This window comes from Vipera berus (assembly GCF_964194415.1).
Source record: "Vipera berus genome assembly, chromosome: 8".
Classification (NCBI taxonomy): domain Eukaryota; kingdom Metazoa; phylum Chordata; class Lepidosauria; order Squamata; family Viperidae; genus Vipera; species Vipera berus.
Window position 1 is genome coordinate 13,721,135 of NC_138211.1, and position 14,424 is coordinate 13,735,558.

Sequence of the window (14,424 nt, forward strand, 5' to 3'; positions counted from 1 at the left end):
ATGATTTATCACTTGTTGCTTGTATGTACGCTACAGCTTATGTACCGGAGACAAATTCCTTGTGTGTCCAATCAGGCTTGGCCAATAAAAACTCTGTTCTATTCTTTACCAAAGTAGGTAACATCATCAGTAGGCCATGAAACATCTGCAAGAAAACCGCCAAGCTTAGAGACCACCAAGGACCCCTCAGAGATGAGTGTGGACCATGGTTTGAGCCATCCACCTCTGCACCCCCCCCTCACTGCTACCTAGCCAACCAAGATGAACCTTAGCCCAAGCTTGTCAGCCAAAGCCATCTGCTGCTTAGCCAACTTGTGTGAATGCAATCATGGTTTTGCAAAGAGTTATGGAGATTGTGACCTTCCCAACGGGCTTTATTTGAGCGAGTTTATTTATATCTGTTGAAGGAAGAATCTTCATCAGGGTCCAGTCCAAGCCGGGAATAAACAACATAGCGACTGCTTTAGAAAGAAGGTTGTAGTTTATTGAAGAGGAGAGCCAGACAGAAAAGACGGCTCTGGGAAAAAAAAAAGAGAGAGCACATGTAGTAGGAAGTGGGTTTTTATACCTTCTTGGGCTTTTGTTTGGAGTTGTTCCTGTGTCATGAACTTTGACCTGAGTCTGAGTGTGCCTTTCTGGTATTCTGATGGTGGTGGGTTAATCCTATTATGTCCTGTCTTAGAGTTTGGGTGGGGTATGTAGATTTTAGGGGTCTTTGTCTTCCTGATCTCTTCAGCTTCTAGCTGGAGGGCTCCAACCTTCCTGAATGGATTATTACATCTGCATTTCTAAAAGCTGATTTCTGCTGAGTTGTCTGGCTGGTGTGTGTGTGTAGAAGTTTTTGCCTTTTTAAAGATCTTCTCCATTATTCTTTTGGGGAAATATATTTTGCCTTTGGGGCATATATTCCCAAAATATTTCTTTTTCTGGGTTGTTCCCACATATCTATATCATCTATGCCAATAAAAGAGACGGTCTGTAGCTGGGTGATGGAACAGTTCTTGGTGACCTCTGAGCTTAATTGTTGGCTTTCAGACGCTCCATTACCTTACTAGGTAACCTCAATGCGAGTGAGTGTGGGGTTTGCTATAATGAAATGACTGAACAATTCCATAAGGGTACAGGTACTCCTTAACTTACAACGGTTCATTTACTGACCGTTCAAACTTACAACGGCACTAAAGAAAGTGAACTCATGACCATTTTTCACTCTGACAACCTTTGCAGCATCCCCATGGTCATGTCATCAAAATTCAGATGCTTGGCAACTGGCTCATCTTTATGATGGTTGCTGTGTCCCAAGGTCGCGTGATCCCCTTTTGCAACCTTTTGACAAGCAAAATCGACGGGGAAGCCAGATTCACTTAACAGCCTTGTTACTAACTTATCAGCTGCAGTGATTGACTTAACAACTGGGACAAGAGAGGTTGCAAAATGGGGTAAAACTCACCTAGCAAATGTCTCACTTAAGTTGAAATTTTGGGTTCAATTGTGGCCGTAAGTCGAGGATTACCTATATACAGTAGTGGCCTCTCGTTAATAATCTATGGTTAACCACAATAAGACTATGAGAAGCAGGTGGCAACAATCCGTTGACCACTAGGTGGCCCTACTGACATTGTATAAAGCAGGGGTCCTCAACCTTGCCAATTTTAAGATTTGTGGACTTCAGCTTCCAGAATTCCTCAGCCAGCAAAGCTGCCTGAGGAATTCTGGGAGTTGAAGTCCACAAGTCTTAAAGTTGGCAAGGTTGAGGACCCCTGGTAGAAAGGAACAGAGAACTTGCAGCTTCACCCAGTGGATCCCCTGTGAAGGACAGAAGGAAGCTCTAATTCAGCAACATTTGGAAAGCATTTAGATTTGTTGCAGCTATTGCTGAGACGTCACTTTTCTTCTTAGGAATTAATCAAATACTAAATTAATGATTTGTGGCTGATTTCAGTAGGTGGTCACATCTGCTCTTCCATGTCTCAGCTCAAGACCCAAATAGGGCCAAGTTCTTTCTAAAAGGAATATTCAGAGTTTGTTTCCTTTCAATCGGAATCAGTCTAGTACAGGGGTGTCAAACTGCCAGCCCACCGGCTGGATACCGTCATGTGGAAGCCGCGGCCACCCCAGCTCCAGCAAGGGGAAAAAAGTCACAATGTGTTGCTGCACGTCACGTGATGCGGCGAGTTTGACACCCCTGGTCTAGTACATTTATTTATTGCAAGGAACTGAAATCCTGATGTATTCTAACCTCTCTTTGGAAACGGAAGTGACCCACCCCCAGTGGTGGGATTCAAGCATGTGAACAACGGGTTCTCTGTGTGGATGCCGCTTCCGGAAGTCCATTCTGGGCCTGGGCAACAAAAAACTAGCTACCTTTTCTGCCGAAGTGCGAACTAGCTGAATCCCACCACTACCCACCCCATTTTATACTCAACACATATACTTTGGACTGATGTCAGAGAAGTACTATTCTAATTTCCAATTAAGTGTTGACTGCCATGCATCCTTGCTAATGGAATCATGTATCTAAAAATTATTGTGTTTGGGCAAAAAAAGGAATTGTATGTGTGTATTGCTTTGAACCTAGGAGACCTCTTATACATAAACCCTCATGGGCCCATATTATTCAGTATTGATTTCTGTCACAACTGACCAGGTGTATTCTTCTTTGCAAAGCGTTCACCAAACCTGAGATCAAATACTGTATACGGTTCCTATAGAAGAGAATATAGTAGCTCTTCCATTATAGATTTTCTATTACTGCTCTTCTATAGCAGCTCAGGATTGTGGACTGACAATGTTATCTAGTCGTGTAATATAAACAATGGTTGCTGGAACTGGGCATGTCTAGTTTAATGAAAACGGACTGGAGTGACATGATAGCAGTGTTTCAATATCTCAGGGGCTGCCACAAAGAAGAGGGGGTCAACCTATTCTCCAAAGCACCTGAAGGCAGAACAAGAAGCAACGGATGGACACTAATCAAGGAGAGAAGCAACCTAGAACTAAGGAGAAATTTCTTCACAGTGAGAACAATTAACCAGTGGAATGGCTTGCTTCCAGAGGTTGTGGGTGCTCCAACACTGGAGGTTTTAAAAAAGAGATTGGACAACCACTTGTCTGAAATGGTATGAGAAATTATCAAAGAATCTGGTAGGCTAGACTGAAAAGTCAAAAACTCTTAGAAGAAAGTATTATTTATTTATTTATTTATTTATTTATTTATTTATTTATTTATTTGCTGCCCTTCTCCCTAAGGACTCAGGGCAGCGCACAACAATAAAAATTAAAAACATAAAATAGAAAATTTAAAAAAGAATTAAACAATAAATACAATAATTATATGACATTTTAAAAACCAGTAAAAAGCTAATTAAAACCGTAGTCAGTCCAGGCCCGCTTGTTGGAACAACCACGTCTTCAGGTCACAGCGGAAGGACCGAAGGTCAGGGGTAGTAGCTGAGAGCCAGGTCTTCATCGTGGACATCTTAAAGGCAGGCACTGGAAACTGAATGGCTTTAGTAATATTTGCTTTAATTTGCATATATACAAGTTGAGCAAAGCTAGAGACACAGACTGAACATTCCAACAGGGAACAAAATCTGTTTTCTTACATCAGATGCCTAATAAATCATCTTGCATAGTAAAGTTCTCTCTGAATCCCAAGCTCAGTTGTCTATATTTGGATTGACATCATGTATTAACACCATTTTTTATTTCTTCCTTGGGCTACTATGTGCAGTGAACTCAATCCATTAAGATTTGAAAATTACGGTTTATAACAATGTATCAACCCAGCCTATTCAATAAATCATAACTAAATCATAGCTAAGCATAACATGGAAAGTACATTGCTAGCCAATAGCATAATGTGCAAATAACCTCAGCTCAGTGTTTTTAAACTTCAGATATCCAAAGTCAAATCACTCTATAAAAGCATGAGAGTCCCCAGAAAATAGGAATAATTTTTTTCAGCTTTTCCAAGAAGAGAGAAATACTAGATCCGTTACACTGTGTTATTACTGCATGTGTCAATTATAGCAAGTTTTAAAGGCATTAAAATTGCAATCATACTACTAGCAACACTTCTCTGAGCTGGAATTGATGCACTGTCAAAGGTAAAGGTAAAGGTTCCCCCTCACATGCGTGCTAATCGTTTCCAACTCTAGGGGCTGGTGCTCATCTCCGTTTCAAAGCCGAAGAGCCAGCGCTTGTCCGAGGACGTCTGCGTGTTCATGTGGCCGGCATGACTAGATGCCAAAGGCGCACGGAATGCTGTTACCTTCCCACCGTGGTGGTCCCTATTTTTCTGCTTGCATTTTTTACGTGCTTTTGAACTGCTAGGTTGGCAGAAGCTGGGACGAGTAACAGGTGCTCACTCTGTTACGCGGCACTCGGGATTCGACCCGCCAAACTGCCGACCTTCTGATCGACAAGCTCAGCGTCCTAACCCACTGAGCCACCGCGTCCTTGCACTGTCTGCCCTACTGCAAAATATTAAATTTAGTTCTTAAACCCAGACATCCCTGAATTGGGCTTGCTCAAAGGACCCAACTGGAGGCTGTAGTTTCTCTGTTCTCTCATCTTGGGAAAGGAGTCATTTGTCAACTAGTCTGTAGATACATGGACTTCTGAATGACAAACAGTAGACAACTTTCTTAGTTAAGTGCTGGAAGAAGGGAAACTTTCAATTGTGTTCTTTTTTCTAGTTGATCATTCCTGCTTTCAAATTGTTGGTGTCTGGTTTTACATTCAATTTTTTTAAAAATATACTCCATAACATCACTGTTATAACATGCAGAGCACTATGGGGTCCTTGATGCTCTCTGAGCTTGGTGGTTTTCTTGTAGGTGTTTCATTATTAAGCTAGATAACACCATGCTAGCATTGATGATGTTACTTAGCTTGGTAAATGAAACGTCTGCAAGAAAGCCACCAAGCTCAGAGAGCACCAAGGACCTCACAGTGCACTCCAGAGCCACAAATATTCTCTTACATCAATATTCAGACAGCTGCTTTTCAAGTACAATGAATGAAGATGATGGATGAGGAGATCCTTGTTAGAAAGTGGGGTCCATGCCAAACAACTCAAAAGTGTATGCTTGTGTCTTCTTTGTGGTGTATCTAATGGATGTTATTCTACTGATTATTTAGATAATGGCTCAGTTAATGGGAAGGAAAGTTCTAGCCAACGATCAGACTCTGATCAGTAAGAGAAGATTAATTTGTATATTTGTCAGTAAGGTCATTCTACTCGGATGGATGGAAAATGAAGAATTAGATTTTCCATTACTGACAGGAAAAAACTCTAAGCAAATATTTAGTGAGGCACCTGGAAATAACAGATCCACTTATGGTCAATTTGTAGGAGAGGGTTTAAAATGGATGTTTCTTTTACGTGGCCAAATCGTAGTCCATGAGGACTCCTCTACTCCCTGATGATTGCTAATATTTATTGTAAACTGAGGTGATACAGACTTTTCTATAGCTACTATCTTATAGCTCCTATTTATTGATTGCATCACAATTGATTGGATTTGCATAACACAGCCAAAAACAAACTAATCCCAAGATGATCAGTCATAACCTGCCCAAGTTAATCAAGTGTTGTGGTCTACAAGTTGAGAATTATGGTCTGCTTCTCTCCTTTGGATTCGAAAGCAAAGTTTGGTTTGTACTATGGCAGATGCTTCATGCCAGATTTGGCGGTGATAATTAAACTAACCCATGGGACTATATAGATACTACAATATTTTATATCCAAAAGATTAAGTCAACCTTGGCCTAATCTCAAAACAGCAGAGTAAGACCCGGTTGGGATTTGGAGAGGAGAACTCAGAGCTGTAGGCTGGCCTGGGAATTAATATAAAAAAGATGTTGAGACTCTAGAAAGAGTGCAGAGAAGAGCAACAAAGATGATCAGGGGACTGGAGGCTAAAACATACAAGGTATATCTAGTTTAATGAATAGAAGGACGAGGGGGGTGACATGATAGCAGTGTTCCAATATCTCAGGGGCTGCCACAAAGAAGAGGGAGGCAAGCTATTCTCCAAAGCACCTGAAAGCAGGACAAGAAGCAATGGATGGAAACTAGTCAAGGAGAGAAGCAACCTAGAACTAAGGAGAAACTTCCTGACAGTTAGAACAATTAACGAGTGGAACAACCTGCCTCCAGAGGTGGTGAATGCTCCAACACTGGAGGTTTTTAAGAAGAGACTGGACAGTCATTTGCCTGAAATGGTATAGGGTTTCCTGCCTGAGCAGGGGGTTGGACTAGAAGACCTCCAAGGTCCCTTCCAATTTTATTAACAACAACAACAACAACAACAATAATTTGAAAGAATATCCTGGTATGAAGCATTGGCAAGTCACTTGTGGTTTTGTGGTCAAGAAAACTATAGAGATGTGTCCCCGTGCCTTGAAGAAAGGAAAACCCAAAGGAAGAAGTCTTCCATTTTAAAAATCCAAAAGTTAAGGCCAATGAGAAGAACAAGATTGAGAAGGTAAGACAGAAGTCTATAGTTTTCTTTAAAAACATGAGCAGGCTGTTTTCCCCTCTCTTTTATCCCGTAAACATGCCAATTCTGGATCCGATGAAGAAATTCTGAGCCTTCCCAATTTCTTATCATTTCAGATGAAGGGGAAAAAAATATGATCGCTTGGCAAAGTATTACAGTTCAGTGCTTTGCAATATGAAGTATTGTTATATACTACAATACTTTGTAAGGCTTGGCAAGTATTACAATACGAAGCTTATCTTTTGTATTCCCAGTGCATTTCTAATGGGCATGAAATTGCATTATAAAAATCTGCAATCTCTTTTGTCGTACAAGATGGCTCTAGAGGGTACATTGGAAAAAAAACATATCAGTTGTTTTGATGGAAACGGAAAAAAAGTAGAAGCAGAAGATGGTTTTCTTTAGGGGTGTTTTTTCTTCCCTTTCTTAATAATAATATAATAATAATAATAACAATAATAATAATAATAATAATAATAATAATAATAATAATAATAATAATAATAATAATAAGAAGAAGAAGAAGAAGAAGAAGAAGAAGAAGTTGGAAGGGACCTTGGAGGTCATCTAGTCTTCCATAGCTAATAGGCTATGGGAAGAGCTTCTGTGCACATGTAAAAATCATAGTATAATGTTGTGATTTATAAATTAGTGTGGCACTCAAACCTTCTGACTGGCTTCATTCAATAAACCATGGATAAAATAACTTCATATGAGTTATGAGTCCAGCTACTCACCCGTAGTTTATATTTGCTATTTACTGTTTTAATGTTTTTTATCTTACTAATTTATTTTTAAGCCATCTAGAGTCATGGGTTTGAGATTGGCATATAAAGGTGACTGAGCTGTTCTTGATCATCCAGAAATCTATGAGTACAGTAGATCCCAACCTGCTTTCCTGCATAGCTCTACAGTAATTTCTCTAAGATGGCGTCTAAAATCCTACCATTTTTGCATGGGCATCATTGCAATTCCTAGAGATCTCATTTGCACAACTGATGCTGAGTGATGCAAATTATGTAATACAATTAGCAATTAGTATGATGCACATGATGGCACTTGTCTGTCTTCTCCCCTGATATACATTTCCTTACCATAGAAGAAGAAAATCTTTAAAGTGGTGAATGAGCAATACGTAATGAAATTTAATAATATAAATTACCTCTCTCTCTCTCTCTCTCTCTCTCTCTCTCTCTATCTATCTATCTATCTATCTATCTATCTATCTATCTATCTATCTATCTATCTATCTATCTATTTCTATCATCAATCATCTATTGCCATTATTTTCATAAATACTATATTGTATTATACTTAAATATGGCAAATATTAATTAATTAATTAATTTATTAATTGAATTTCTATACCGTCCTTCTCCCGAAGGACTCAGGGCGGTGTACAGGTTGTAGACTAACTAGACATATCTATAACTTGGCTATAGTGTTTACACATGACACAGCAAGATATACTTAGGATAATAGAACTGCACATATCTATCAATCAGATAAAAGGTATAAGGTTGAGATGACTTTGAAATTTATTTGAACATGGGATTATCTACTCCAAATATGTAGCAGCATAAATTTGCAATATAATAAAACATGGTTAATAGTTTCAGAGGTACCTAGAAAGAGAAATATTTCAAATGTTATTCCAGAGTGACCCTGATTGACAAAGCTCAAAGGCTGGTTAAAGATAACCTTGATCTTTCTGATCTCAGTTAAATGATGGTTTGCTATCATTTACACATTTATTTCATTGTGCACTTATAGCACACAGTTTTTCTCCATTGTGAGGAGCAGAATGGGGAAGCTGATGGTTGAATGAAGATTGGAAATACCTACACATAATTGACTAATTGTTTCCCTATCCTTAGAAATTCAAGAATGGGGAAGGAAGCTTTGCTACCTGCAGATCATCTTGTCAGTTTTCATAGGACTTTCCCCCATATGCTACCGTGAGCTAAGAATGGAGTAAGCCACAGGCTTGCCATTAGAATTTGAATGAAGTAATGGACACTACTAACATTTGAAGATCCTGGGCATGGCTGGCTGCACGATTCATTGGCACACAAGTGGTTGATCACAAGCCACATCACTCTCTCACCAGGATCACTTGCATTCTTCCCGTTGGGCAGGCTCAAGTTGCTGGAAGTGACGATGAAGTCAACACATTCCTCGGTTCGAGTTTCCCTGCTCTCATTAAGCCAGAGGGGCAAAGAACAGTTGGGGTAGAAAACTCCATTGGGAAACTCCCTTGCATTATCCCTGTAAAAAATGGTGTCATTGGCCTCCAGAGTCATGCTGTCAATCATTTCACTGCCATAGCAAATATTTCTCTGGGTGATGGAACTTTTGGTGAAATTGTTGGCATTCTTGTTCCACAACCTTCTGCGTGCACTGCTCCTCCTCACACAGAGACCGACATGGCTGCAGAGCACTGCAAGGAGGAGAGCCGCGAGGAGATTTTTCCACATTGTGAAATCTTTGAAAAAAAAAGAAGAAGAAGCATTTTGGATACGGCAACAGCTAACTGAAGATTTCAAAATATTGCATAAGTAGCAGTACTGAAAAAGCTTGGAAACCATTGCAACTATTAGAATTCACCAGGTAGCTAAATTCTTGTTCTGACTGCTAAGGAAAAAGCAACTTCCTTTGGCAGGTAAAGAGCCAACAGGAACTCCATTTTAATTTAAGCTTCACATCCAAATAGATTCTTCTGCACTACCCAGCCAAGATCAAATTAAAACCTCTTTACATCTTAGCCATAAGAAAACCTAGTTTGTGTGTCTGTGTGTCGTGCTCCAAAAATCATGAAAGACACCTTGTGATATTTTTTTTCTTGTCCCCCACCCATAGACAGAAATCTTACTAAATGAAAGCATGCTAACTACTACTTAAGGCATATGCTCTGGAAACAAGGAGGAGCTGTCTTCATTCTCTGTCTCTCATGCAAACTATCTGAACTGAGTTGTCTCTTGCTCCTCTGGAATGCACCCCCACCCTTTGGAATCCAGACTGCATTCCCTCCCAGTCTGTCTGTGAAAGGGGGAGTGAGACAGAATGGCAGGTAACAGCAAAAGACATAGATGAAATTTTGCATTTTTTATTCTAAAATAATAACAGAAAAAGAAAAGGAACAACACACATACATAATTACGACACAAATAGTACATGCATTCTCAGTAAAACAGAAAACCTTTTTTAAAAAAGTGAAAAAATGCAAGAGGAAAAAAGAGCCAAAACACAAGATCCTGTTAAAACCATGACACCAACAGCTGCAAATCTACATATCTAATGTAAATATTATCCAAATATTATCCAAGGGCATAGATATTTATTTCTAATACAGTTATATAACCTACTGTAATTTGTAGAAATGAGTTCCATGTTTTATTATACTTCTCCATACAAGGTCTACATCTATAGGCAATCTGCTCCTAGGTCGTAAGTCAATCTGCTCTTCAATCAACTTAGTGAATGAGACCATACATTTGTCTTTTCAGTGCTGCAATATTAGTCTTTTGGCCATAGTAGGGCTCCATAGAATCCATTTACAGTGTCCACTTATCATATTCCATCTACTAGGCATGCAATTTAAGATAATACCCTTTTGACATCTTTAGCTTTTGTCACATAACCATATTTATATAGTCCAGCACTTTCCCCCAAAACTTAGTAAATACTAGACATTGTAAAAATGTCTTTTCAAGAGGCTTCTCAGCATGTTGTGAAGATTACATGTAGCTTTTGATGAAACTTGATACATTGTGCCTGCATCTGAAGATGCCAACCACAATTGCCAGCAGCACATCAGGATATCTGTTGTCTAGATCATGGTCACGAAACACTGAAGTTCAGGACTGTCCAACAGATACCAGCCGTGAAAACCTACCCCAATTTCACTATTTTATATACTTCTATCTTTTTCAGTTGGACATTCATTTTTTACACTTTATCCCTTGAATTGTTTGCTTAAAAATGATCTCAAAGGTAGAAGCATTATAACCTGAAGAACGAAATCTAAAAAGAGACCATGTCTTTTTCTGAAACAAGCTAGCAGACACACTGAAGCACAACAGCTAAAAATGGATTCTTATGTAATAAGTAAAGAACTGAAGACACTTGTGGAAACTTTTCCATCCACTAATAAATTTGCTGTGCTGGACTCTCAGTCTTTGTCTACAGTTCTAATGGATTCTGTGCAATCTCTTCCTCTGGATGAGTTAGAAGAAAGCTCTTTACAACACCTTTGGAAACTTACCTTGGGGGTATGTTTTAAATGCATTCTTTTTACAGCCAAAACAGTTATTTCTTTTCTTTGAGAAGCTTCAGATAGTAAACGAGAAGCTTGATTGGCATCCTGGGAGAGAGTCTTTGTAAGTATTCATTTGATTCTCCAGATAATTTTCTTAGTTTGATTCTGGCTAGGCTCCCTTATGGTCTAACAGATCCTTTAACAAAAGCTCCTAAACTGCACACAACCCTCCAGCTAGAATGGATAGCTCTATTCATACTATCTGGGGAATGAAAAAAAAAAAGAATTGTAGTCCAAAATATCCAGAGAGGAAGGCTGCTACAATGCTGCTTAAGCACTGCAAAGGCTGAATACTTTGGGGAGTAACTTACCTCTCAGTAGGAATTATTCCTGGTGAGCTTCTCTGAAGATGTGTTCGTTGGAAAGGCAAGTTTCTCTGTATGCTTGAGGATTGATTCTCTCTTGAAATTTATAATGGCAGTGGGGTACTTTAAATGCCAGGTACGGCCAATCAGGTATCTCAGACAATCTGCCGTCTCTGAACTCTGCGGTCACCATTCTCAATGCATTTGTTAGTTGCATTTTTTGTTTCTAGAGGGATGTTCTGATTCAATGGAAAAAAAGCCCCAACAGCCCACCACAGGCTCCAGGCAGAAGCTGTGCTTTTAGTGATAATTTCATTTGCAAAGAGAACAAAGTGCATCCCTTAACATTAGTTTTAAAGCTAGGAGTACATGCTCATTACTTGGGAGTGTCTGAAGATCTTTTGTGTGAAGTTTGTATGCCTCTGAATAGAATTCTAGCAAGGCCTGATACAATATGATGTCAGCCCCAACAACACTAAGAAATCAATGCTGCATAGATCAGGATCTTTACTGTAACAGCTATGAATGACAAAAACGCCGTGACACTCAGCCACCTCTCTCATTAAGCTGGAAACTTCAGCAAGCATATGTCTGTTGCTATGGAAGCATTTTCCTCAGTAAATAAAATGGAATAAAACTAAAGCCGTCATTCTTCCAATTGAATTATACCGAAGAAAAGAGATGCAGGTAGTCATTTTGGTACCAATCAATTGTTTTCTCTTACGTTTTTATAGAAAGGATATTTTCAAAGAAGTGATATATATTCCTTTACATGGCAGCTGAAGACTGTTGAAGGCACAGCAGGAATATAATACTTCCTGGTGATCTAAAAAATAAACCCGCATTTAAAAAAAAATGCCAACAGAAGGAAGAGAAACAAATCCATTTACTGATGGTTGATGAATTTCTTTTCTACGTGCAAAATTCAGTCCATCATTTAAACTACAGTACCTTAATATTCCCAGGATCAGTCCAGGTGGACATTTGTTGCAGTAAAATTAATCTTTTTAAAAGGTATAGCATTCAGTTTTATATACTCAGAAGCCAATATTGAAAGTGTAGGTTTAGCTAGAGGCTCCTGAGCCATCTGCTTTTCCTCAAAAGACTAGGAATTACCATCAAAATATCTGATTTCCAAATCCATGGAGTAGAATGATAGTCTGTTTCAAAGGCTGCTCTCGTATGTTTGTTTTCCAAGGTAAGCCACAAGTGATATTGACATTGAACATGTTCCATCTACTCCAATACTTGCTTAACGTTAGACATCTGGATAAATAGATGGGGTCACAAACCTCTACTAGATATCTGACGCAGTTGCCCCAGTAACTTATTTCTATGATTATCACTGTTGTGTCTTTGCTGGGATGAAGTTGGTGGTTGTTCCATGGTCAAGTTGAAATCATGTCCATAACTGTAATTTGTGTTCTGTTCCTCAAATTGGACGGAGAAGAAAAAAAAAAGAGAAAATTAGAACTGGTGGTGGATAGGAAGCACATCTTCATTTTTGCAAGGCATGCTTGTTTGGAAAAAGAGTGATTGATTTCATACTGACAGACAGAATCAGATGCTCTCTCTTGTTTAATGCACTAGATGAGACGATTCAGTTGTATCCAGAACAGACAATCCCACAGAAATCAAAGACACGGGAAACATAGGGCTGGGGGTTATGAGTAGTAGAGCTATCTTTTCAGCCTAAAAATACAGATAGTTCTCTATTTATGATTGCAGGTGAGCCCAAGATTTATGTTGCTAAGCGAGGCAATTGTTAAGTGAGTTTTGTCCCATTTTATGACCTTTCTTGTCACATCTGTTGAGTGAATAATGCAGTTGTTAAGTTAGCAATAACTTTGCTTTTCCAAAGGTCACAAAAGGTGATCACGTGACCCCGGGACATTGCAACATTCATAAGTATTGCCCAGCATCCAAATTTTGATCACGCAACCATGAGGATGTTTCAATGGTAGTAAGCGTGAAAAATAGCCATAAGTTACTTTTTTCAGTGTTGTTGCAACTCTGAATGGTCACTAAATGAATGGTGGTAAATTGAGAATTACCTCTATGAAGGAGAAAGATCTCTTGGAGAGAATGGATTTTAAATAAGTATTTTCATTTGAACATTTGCAAGTCCTGTGCTTTTGAGAATTTGACTATATATCCCTTTCCAAAAGCATTTTGATTCTCTAAGGAAGGTTTAGATATCTATAAGAGAAAAGTAGCTTTTGTCAATTTATCAAAAAAAAACAAAAAACCCCAGCAGTCATGTTGTCTTGGGACATTGGAAGTTCTAGTCTGACACATCTGATGGGCTTCAAGCAGTGGTGGGATTCAGCCAGTTCGCACCAGTTCGGCAGAACCGGTAGCTAGTTTTTTGTTGCGCAGGCCCTGAATGGACTTCTGGAAGCAGCATCCACACAGAGAACTGGTTGTTCACATATTTGAATCCCACCACTGGCCTCAAAGTGAACATGGCAACAGTCAGGAGTTTGGGTTCAAGCCTAAGTGCAATGTTTTAAAGTTAGTTAAGGATGCTGAAGTTGGACCATAAAAAAGGCTGAGCGCCAAAGAATCGAGGCCTTTGAACTGTGGTGCTGGAGAAGACTCCTGCGAGTCCTTTGGACTGCAAGGCAATCAAACCAGTCAGTTCTAGAGGAGATCAACCCTAACTGCTCTTTAGAAGGCCAGATCCTGAAGCTAAAACTCAAATACTTTGGCCACCTAATGAGAAGGAAGGACTCACTGGAGAAGAGCCTAATGCTGGGAAAGATTGAGGGCAAGAGAAGAAGGGGACGACAGAGAATGAGGTGGCTGGATGGAGTCACTGAAGCAGTAGGCGTGAGCCTAATTGGACTCCAGAAGATGGTAGAGGACAGGAAGGCCTGGAAGAACGTTGTCCATGGGGTCACGATGGGTCGGACACGACTTCGCAGCTAACAACAACAACAACAAAGGATGCTGAGCCTGGATGATTTGGGGCTATAATTCACTCTTAATCTTTTAGTACTTTTACTAACATTCTACCGTTTCAGATTAGTTTGTAAGGTGAAAACGAATAACTCAAGCATTCCCCTTCATGTCTGTAACCACAAGGTAACTACATCACGAACCTTATCCATTACTGTCTTCTTCTTTGGAAGCAAAACAATCTGAAAGCAATTTCTTTTCTGTGAGATTGAAAATAGGATATAGTTATATAAAACCACGTTTGACTGCTGGAGACAAACAATGCAAATAGTGTCTGAGCAATTGTGGTCTGGGAGCCGTAGTGTCCAAAGTTTTATTATGGGTTTGATTT